The sequence below is a fragment of the Macadamia integrifolia genome, chromosome 2, assembly GCF_013358625.1.
Source record: "Macadamia integrifolia cultivar HAES 741 chromosome 2, SCU_Mint_v3, whole genome shotgun sequence".
NCBI classification, from domain to species: domain Eukaryota; kingdom Viridiplantae; phylum Streptophyta; class Magnoliopsida; order Proteales; family Proteaceae; genus Macadamia; species Macadamia integrifolia.
In genome coordinates this window covers 19,239,771-19,248,156 of record NC_056558.1, presented here as the reverse complement: position 1 = coordinate 19,248,156, position 8,386 = coordinate 19,239,771, and positions in this window count along the sequence as shown.

Below are 8,386 nucleotides of genomic sequence, written 5' to 3'. Positions count from 1 at the left end.
GGAGGGTGCGTCCTCTTTGGATAAGTTTAGGCCGATTTGTATGGGGAATTTCCTATGTAAAATCATTTCTAAAATGCTGGCTCTGACACTATCGAAGATGCTCCCAAAATTAATTTCTGAGGAGCAGGGAGCTTTTCAGAAAGGGAAGATTATCCACTCCAACATTGCATTGGCATCTGAGTTAGACAACATGATGTTTGCATCCACTAGAGGAGGAGGTATGGGATTAAAAATAGATATCCAGAAGGCGTATGACACCATCATATAGAATTTTATCTTCCATATTCTGAGAAAGTTTGGTTTCTCTGAAAAGTGGATTACTTGGATTTATCAGCTTCTTGTGTCTGTTAAAATTTTTGTCCTGCTGAATAGTGGGCCTGTTGGTTTTTTTTCCATGGAGAAGGGGCTCCGTTAAGGGGATCCAATTTCGCCCATGCTATTCATTATAGCTGAGGAGGTGCTATGTAGAGGCCTATCTGAGCTGGTGGCAAGAAAGAAAATTAAAGCCTTAGCGGGTCCACGTGGTGTTGCTACTCTAGCCCATATTCTCTTCGCAGATGATGTTTTATTTTTTTCTAATGCCTCTATTGTTGGGTCCCGATTGACACTGAGAGGGGGGTGAATCAGTATGCCAAATCTTTTTTTCATTTTTCAGCTGTACCCCTGATGTGGTAATCACTATTTACACTTCAATAGCACAATCTACTGATGCTGCCCAGAGCTGCTATGTATACTACTGAATAATCACTGTCACATACATACACAGTCATATGCACATCCACACTGCACCATTAAGTGGTCAGGTCTACCAGATGTACACACCCATTCTACAGCCAAGCACTCTAATCCACAATACAAATACGAGCATACACATCCACAACACAAGAAATACGTGCTTAGGCGAGTTGCCTACATGCACGGAGTAATGCCCACTGTCGGGCTCAGCATTTACTCAATACTAATTATGACTACACCCACAGTCAAGGGAACACATTCCTAGTTTTCACCAATGACATACAATGGCTAGCCCTTCACCCTAGTTTTCTCAGAATGATCTGAGAGGCTGCACCCATGGCACATAGGTTTAGGTAGTTGTAACTACCAAGGAACACATAGCCTTTGTGTCCAGCACCCACTGAACACTAATAAAAAATGAAGTTGGGCTTATAACAATGCCCTATAATGAAGCACTTATACTTGCAAATTTCCCCCAAATAGACTACAAACTATCACTTAGGCATTTTATCAAACATCTTGCCTATAATGATTTATAATAATGAAAATTTAGCAAAAGTGAGGTTATCTTGGCAAGAAGTAACCGTCAGAGATGCAAAAATATCGATCTCCAATTGATGCGGACCACAACCACGTTGTCTCGGTGCTTCCAATGCTTCAACCTCGGTTGGTACTTGGGTTTCTTGAAGCAACTCACAAGAACCAAATTCTAGGTTCTTCTTTTTCTTCTTTCTTTTCTCCTTGTCTTTACTTTCATGGAGCAACAATGGCATTCACATTCACACACACACTCCTCTCTCTCTCTCTCTCTCTCTCTCTCTCTCTCTCTCTCTCTCTCTCTCTCTCTCTCTCTCTCTCTCTCTCTCTCTCTCTCTCTCTCTACTTCTCCTCTTCTAGTCTTCCTAGTAAATAAAGCTTTAATGGAGAAATAGTATTTTCAACAAAAACCATCAAACTCCATTAATTGGATTTGAGAATATCTTTCTTGAGAGGCATTCAAAATACATATAAAAAGAGGGAAAAACTTCTTCTCTATTTCCCTCTTCTTCTCTTCTTTCTCCTTTTCTTTTTCTTTCTCTCGATAACAACCAATAGAGCTTGCTGCCTTGGTTTCTAGCAGCTTCCTAAGCCTCTAATGGGTACTATGGATCAAGTGCAAGAGGATGAAAGTCTTTCATTCAAACCTTTAGCCTTCCATGAGTTTTAACTCATTTTTTTTACCACTTTTACAACCCCACTACCTGACATCTTCCTTCTAGTGTGTAGAGCATGGAATTTTGAAGAATCTCCAACTTGAATTACCTAAATCAAAGTTAAGATGAGGGAGATATGGCCATTTGAAGTTGGACCAACCAGAACACTCAAAATGAAATCTTCAGATGTTGGCGTAGGCTTCGCCGGTGGCATGTGCAACAGGGGCAAAATCTGATTGTAGATATCATCTAAAAGATCTTATAATCTAAGCCATCCGATTAAGCCAACAGACAATAAATCTAAACCATTAGATTTGAATCTTACAAAGTCAAAGATGATGTCATCATGACGTACATGCTGACATCGTCAAACGCATTGTCGATCACCGATTGACTGGTGTAGCGTGTTTTATGGTATGTTGTCGGCTAACTTTAATAAAGCACCATTGATCTTGACCGTTAGATTGGAACCGATCTGATATGATTGGCTCAGATCAAGATATGGAGAATCTCTTTATAGAGATTCTATGCACATACGATACATACAATCAAGACTCAATATGGTGAGGCGCCACACCATGATGTCCAATGCACTTCACCAATGAGGACCTTCGTGCAGGAATCTAAACCGTCTCATCAGCGCCTAAGTTCAGCAGCCGATAGATGAGAATAAGGCCTACGTAGCTTCATCTGAACCCTCCATTCTACAACTCTATACTCTCTTTTATTACAATCAAGCCCCTGCCCCCATATATTTCAACGCTGAAACACTATTATCAACTTAGACATTTAAAACCTTGAAATTACACAAGAATCCCTCAAATTTCAAAATTAAAATCTGGAAAATCCACCCAAAACCAAGAGCAACTGATGAATTTTTCGGTTTGGATTTTCGAACCGGCTTCACGGAAATAGATGTAACTTTTTCATATGATATCCGATCGAGATGAAACAAAGTATGTTGGAACCGTGACTAGACGCTCTACAACATTTTAGAAAGACCCGATCATCTGACGTAACCATGTAAAATGACCAAAATGCCCCTAGACATTTCCAATGACGCATCTTCCTCATACGGAATCGGAATATGATGAAATTATAACTGTTAGAAAGATCTGACTTTTGTCGTATCATTACATGGAGAAGACTTCGTTTAAAAATTTCATCTTCAATGCCAAAATTGCCCTCAACTGTCACAAATATTGTAACTTCTTCATACGGTATCGGAATGCGACGAAATTAGATGCAATGGACTATATAAATTACAATCTATCTTTTTCATCAAGAAATGGTCTTCCAAAAATATCATTTTCATTACCAAAAATGCTCCTAAGCATAAATAGGCCAATTTTGCCAGTTTTAACCCAGAAACCCGTACCACCTACTAAGGATGTATCAAATCACTCCATGCATACCATATGTTTCTGTTATCTCATCGGTGACATTGGACACTGACACATCATCATTTCCATCTACGTCACCTAAAATGGCCACGTCATCACCGCCACGTGGCCGGGTTGCCAACAAGGACAACCATAAAACAATATCTATCAGGTATGTTAAACATTTAAACAGCTTTCTCTCTAGATACCAGAGTTTCTCAAGATAGAAAATTAATCTAGATGAGAGTAAGTTGTTCCTTGGTAACAGATATCTGTGAGATGGGATGTGTTACCCGGTATTTAGGGGTTGAGATTTTTAAGGGAAGAGTTAAGAAGGAGTCTCTATTTCCTATTATGGATAGAGTTAAAGGGCGCCTTGCAGGATGGAAAGGAAAAATTTTGTCCATGGCTAGAAGGGTGGAGCTAGTCTGGTCAATTATTTTGGGAATGCCAAATCATAGCTTCGTTGTGTATTTGTGGCCCTCGTCCCTCATTGTTATGATGAAGAGGTGGATGAGAAATTTCATTTGGACGGGTGAGATTGATACTGCAAAAAGTATATCTGTGAGATGGGATATGAGCTACAGACCTAAGGAGGAAGGTGGTTTGGGGCTATGCAGGCTACGAGACATCAACAAAGCTATGCTTTGTAACATGGTGTGGAGGTGAAACATGAGAATTCTATGTCTTGCAGATTCCTGAGAGCTAGATTCTTGAGGGTGATGGGTCTTTTAAGAGAGGGTACATGCCTTCTTCCATTTGCTCAGGATTTAGAAAGGTGTGGAATTTTATTTCTGGTAAGGAAAGATGGTTGATTGGGAATGGGAAAAATATTAAATTCTTGTTAGATAGATGGTTGGGTGAGAATACTATCCACGAGCAAATCGGGCTAGAGGAAGCTCCTGTTATCCAGTGCGAAGGGATGGTTTGTGATTTCATTGATAATTTTCAGTGGTATTTGCCGGCTATTAGATCCTCTATGCTAAACGACATGTTTGAGAAGGTGGGGAATATAAAAATTCCAACTTATGATTGTGAGGATATGTGCTTGTGGTCTCTGACTCCAGACGGGGTTTTTAGCTCCAATTCAGCTTGGGAGGAGATTAGGATTCGTAATCCTAAGGTCCCTTGGGCCTCTCTGATCTGGTGCAAAAAGATGCAACCAAGGACATCTGTTTTTGGGTGGAGGATGGCTCATGGCAAGCTCCCTATGGATGAGGCGGTTCAGAAAAGGGGAACAGTGCTAGCCTCAATATGTAGCTTGTGTCAATGGAACATATTTTCCTGCATTGCTCTTTTTCGGAGGAGATTTGGAACTTTTTCTATGGATGCTTTAATGTTGGGTGGAAGAAGGCAGGTTCGTTGGCTGAATTTTTCCAATGGTGGAAAAGGAAGCATAAGATAGTGTGCTGCAAAGAGGCGTGGGCTTTGGGTATGGTTACTGTGGTGGACCATATATGGCGTGAAATAAATAATAGGAGGCATGATGGAAAGGTGAGGCCAACACAATTCATGCAACAAATGATTTTAGAGGATATAAGATCCTCTAATCCTAGCACCAAAGGAGAAGTGAAGACTGTTGCTGATGTTGTTTGTTGCAGGAAGTTGGGGTTAACGATCCAGAACGTTCCTAGCCAGCCTATTTTGGAAGTATTTTGGTGCAGACCTCATATAAATTGGGAAAAGTTGAATGTTGGTGGGAGCTCAATGGGTAATCAGGGTGTGCTGGTGTAGGTGGGATTTTTCGAGACCATTGGGGAATAGTTCTGGAATCCTATAAAATATTCAGGGGTGTGACAGGTGTGCTCCAAGCAAAGGTGGAAGGCCTTATGGTCGGTCTTTTGTGTGCTCGGGAGTTGGGAATAAATTGTTTGTGGGTGGAGACAAACTCAAGTGTGGTTGCGACCTCGTTTTAGCAAAAGAGGATCCCCTGGTTTGCTTGTCAGAGCTGGATTTTCCTCCAACCTTACTTGGAGGGGATTTTCCAGAAGATTTCTCATAACCTTAGAGAGGCCAATTCGGTTGCGGACTTCCTGGATCGAGATGCAGTAAAATCAGGGATTTAAGCAATAATATTATTTTTCCTAATCATGTTCTGGAGCTAATTAGGAGAGATGCAGAAGGGAGACCTAACTTTAGATTTTTATTTGCACTGCCTCTCCCCTGTTGATGGCAATGCCGAAGGTGTGGGTTAGGGTAGCAGTTTTTATTGGTGTTCTTTTTCTCTCTTCTATGTTGTTTTTTCTCTCATTCATGATTTGATAAGATTACCAATTTCTAGCGTAAAAAATAAAGGCAATTACATGGTGCACGTTGAGTGTTATGGGAATTCCATAGTGGGCAGTCTCTTCCCTATGTTCTTCAGCCACGGCACTACTGGAAGTTTGCTGGCTATGCCAACTTCTGCCCAATACCCCAATCTTGTCAACCAGACAATGCCCAACATGTCGAATTATTCAAGATATGTGTCTGGACCTCTTGGATTAGCTGGAATGATCCAAGGTACTGGTACTGGTCCTTCAGGAGGTGCATTGTTGCCTGGCTTAGCATCCCTTGGAGAAGTTTGTCAGGAATATCTGGCAGGGTGATGTGTGAAAACTGACTGTAAGTTAAATCACCAACCCCAAAATTTGTTGTTGACATCAGTGAATATGACAACCAACATGGGAAATTTGAGTCATGCTGCTACTACAATGGCTGTTGCTCAAGCAATTGTTGCTGCACAAGCTTATCAAGCTCAGGCACAGGTGCAAGCTCAATCGACAAGAGATTCATCTAGTTTGATTTCTTCCTTAGCTTCACATATTTATTTAAATTAGTTGTAAGCCTTTATAGGTGATATTTATTAGAAATAATTTGCTAATATTCATAGTGAATCAATGAACACCAAACAATATGCAACATACCAGGTCTCCACAGCCGGTATCTCTCCCGTTGATCTTGTCTGCTCCCTTGTCCACACAATTGCTAAGGTTGGGCCAATCATGGGCATTGCTACCATTATATAGACTGGGAGTTGAAAATGAATGTGATGCCCAACCATACACTAAGTTGTGCTCCTGTTCACTGGTGACTCTCTATACCAGTGTGGGGCCAAATCCACTGGGCATTCCTCTGGGATGTACGGCCCACTCTCCTGACAAATGCATGCATTTAAGCCACACCCCAAAAGTGAATGAGTGGGGAGTACAAGTGCAATGCCTATACAAAGCGAAAAATGCATTGGTTCACATTTTACATTGGGTTGTACTTCAATAAATAGTTTTTTCCGCTGTGCAATATATGCAAAGCAACAAGGTAAATCGGGTCGTTAACCTCCTTGTAATTTAGTTATACTGTCCTCTTCAGCATTTCAAGAAATAAGATTGGACAAACCCACTAATCCCGATTCTGATTGATTCGGCTTGTTCAATCCTTCTACAAAAAACCCCTGAAGGGGCCATAAAGAGTATAAATGATGTGTTGTAAATACCAGAAGAAATAAATTTTCAGACCCTATTACAGTAAGTTCTGTTTGTATCTATTCCAAAGTCTATTTATTGAAAGTAAAATGATAGATAGTCAGAACCCATTGTTTTTATATTCAAAGATCATACAAAAAAGAAAACTTAAGAGGAAGTAAACAAAAAAAAATATCTAACTTTGATACAAATAGAGAGTTAGCTCAGTATTGAAACCCAATCTAAATCACACACCTCTATTTCTCACACGAAAGAAGGGAATTTTTTTTTTTTTGAATCATAGTTAAATCCATCTTACTTAGAACCTAAACCCTAGGGGTATCAATTCCAAGCCCGCACCTGTAGGCCCGACCAAGTCCGACACGTTTATGGCCCGACCTAGACCGGCCCGATTAATAAACGTGTCGGGTTCAAGCCCGACACATTTTTAAATAGGTAGTACATGGTGTAGCCACCTAGCCCGTCAGGCACCCGATCGGCCCGACACATTTACAAGCCCAATTTGAACCGACTCCTTTAAGCCCGACGTAGCCTGACCCCTTTAATACTACTTGTATTTTTTTATTTTTTAATACTATTTGTATTTAGTCCTAAGGTTATGTGATATGTACAATTGAGATGGTAGTAATTGTTATATGAACATTTATCTTTTTTATGCATAGTTTAATTGATTTGAACTTACTAAACTTGGGTTATGTAGACATAGTTTAATTGATTCGAGGTTCATGAGGTTAAAAATCAAGTACTTTAGTAATTTAGTTATTTTGCGCATATTTGGCTTAATTCATTTTAACTATTGGATCTTTTTCTTTACTATGCCCATCTTTGCCTCATTTTTTTGGTATTCATCTTCAAGCACATTTAATGGAACAATTTTAAAGAGGACCCGTTTAAAGCTCATTTAAAGTTAAATAGATCTATAGTCCGGTTAAGGCCAGATTAAAGCCCTTATATGGTAGCCCGATTAAAGCCCAAGACCGATCAGCCCAATTATTAACCGTACCATGTCCCACAAAGCTAGGCCTGTTTACTTAAACGGGTGTTCACAGTGAAAGGCTTCCAAGTGGCCAAGCCCGATTAGGCCCAACCGGCTGACACATCTACTAAAGCCTCACTAAAAAGAATGTTTCACCAATGTACATTTACACGTTTATTTTTGCTAGTGTGTATATATATATATATATATATATAAATAAAGTAGTTGCTAATACCAGGACTTTCTATTTTGTTATAGCCAAGGTTAGATCTTACTTCGTATTTAGTTTCTAACAAGAGTGTTTCCAGAATGTATGAAGACCTCCTTTCTGCGCAAGGGGGAACCAATATTTCTGTTTCAATAAATGAGGGTTGTTGAGTTCACACACCCCACGATTTGAATGAATGACAATAACACGATGTTAATTATGAGATCTTTGAGAGGCAGTGGAGTAGGAGAGAGAAGGTTGCCAGAAACCGACGAGGGACCCTCTTCCAAGATGTTGTGGAGATCAATAGGGTGGCTGAAGTGGAAGAGATATCTGTGACTGGGGAGACGAGTAACATCAACGCCGTGTTTTAGGTTCCAACTGTTCACAAGAGCTTCTGAGAGTGCCTGCAGGTGGTAGGGACGCCTCTC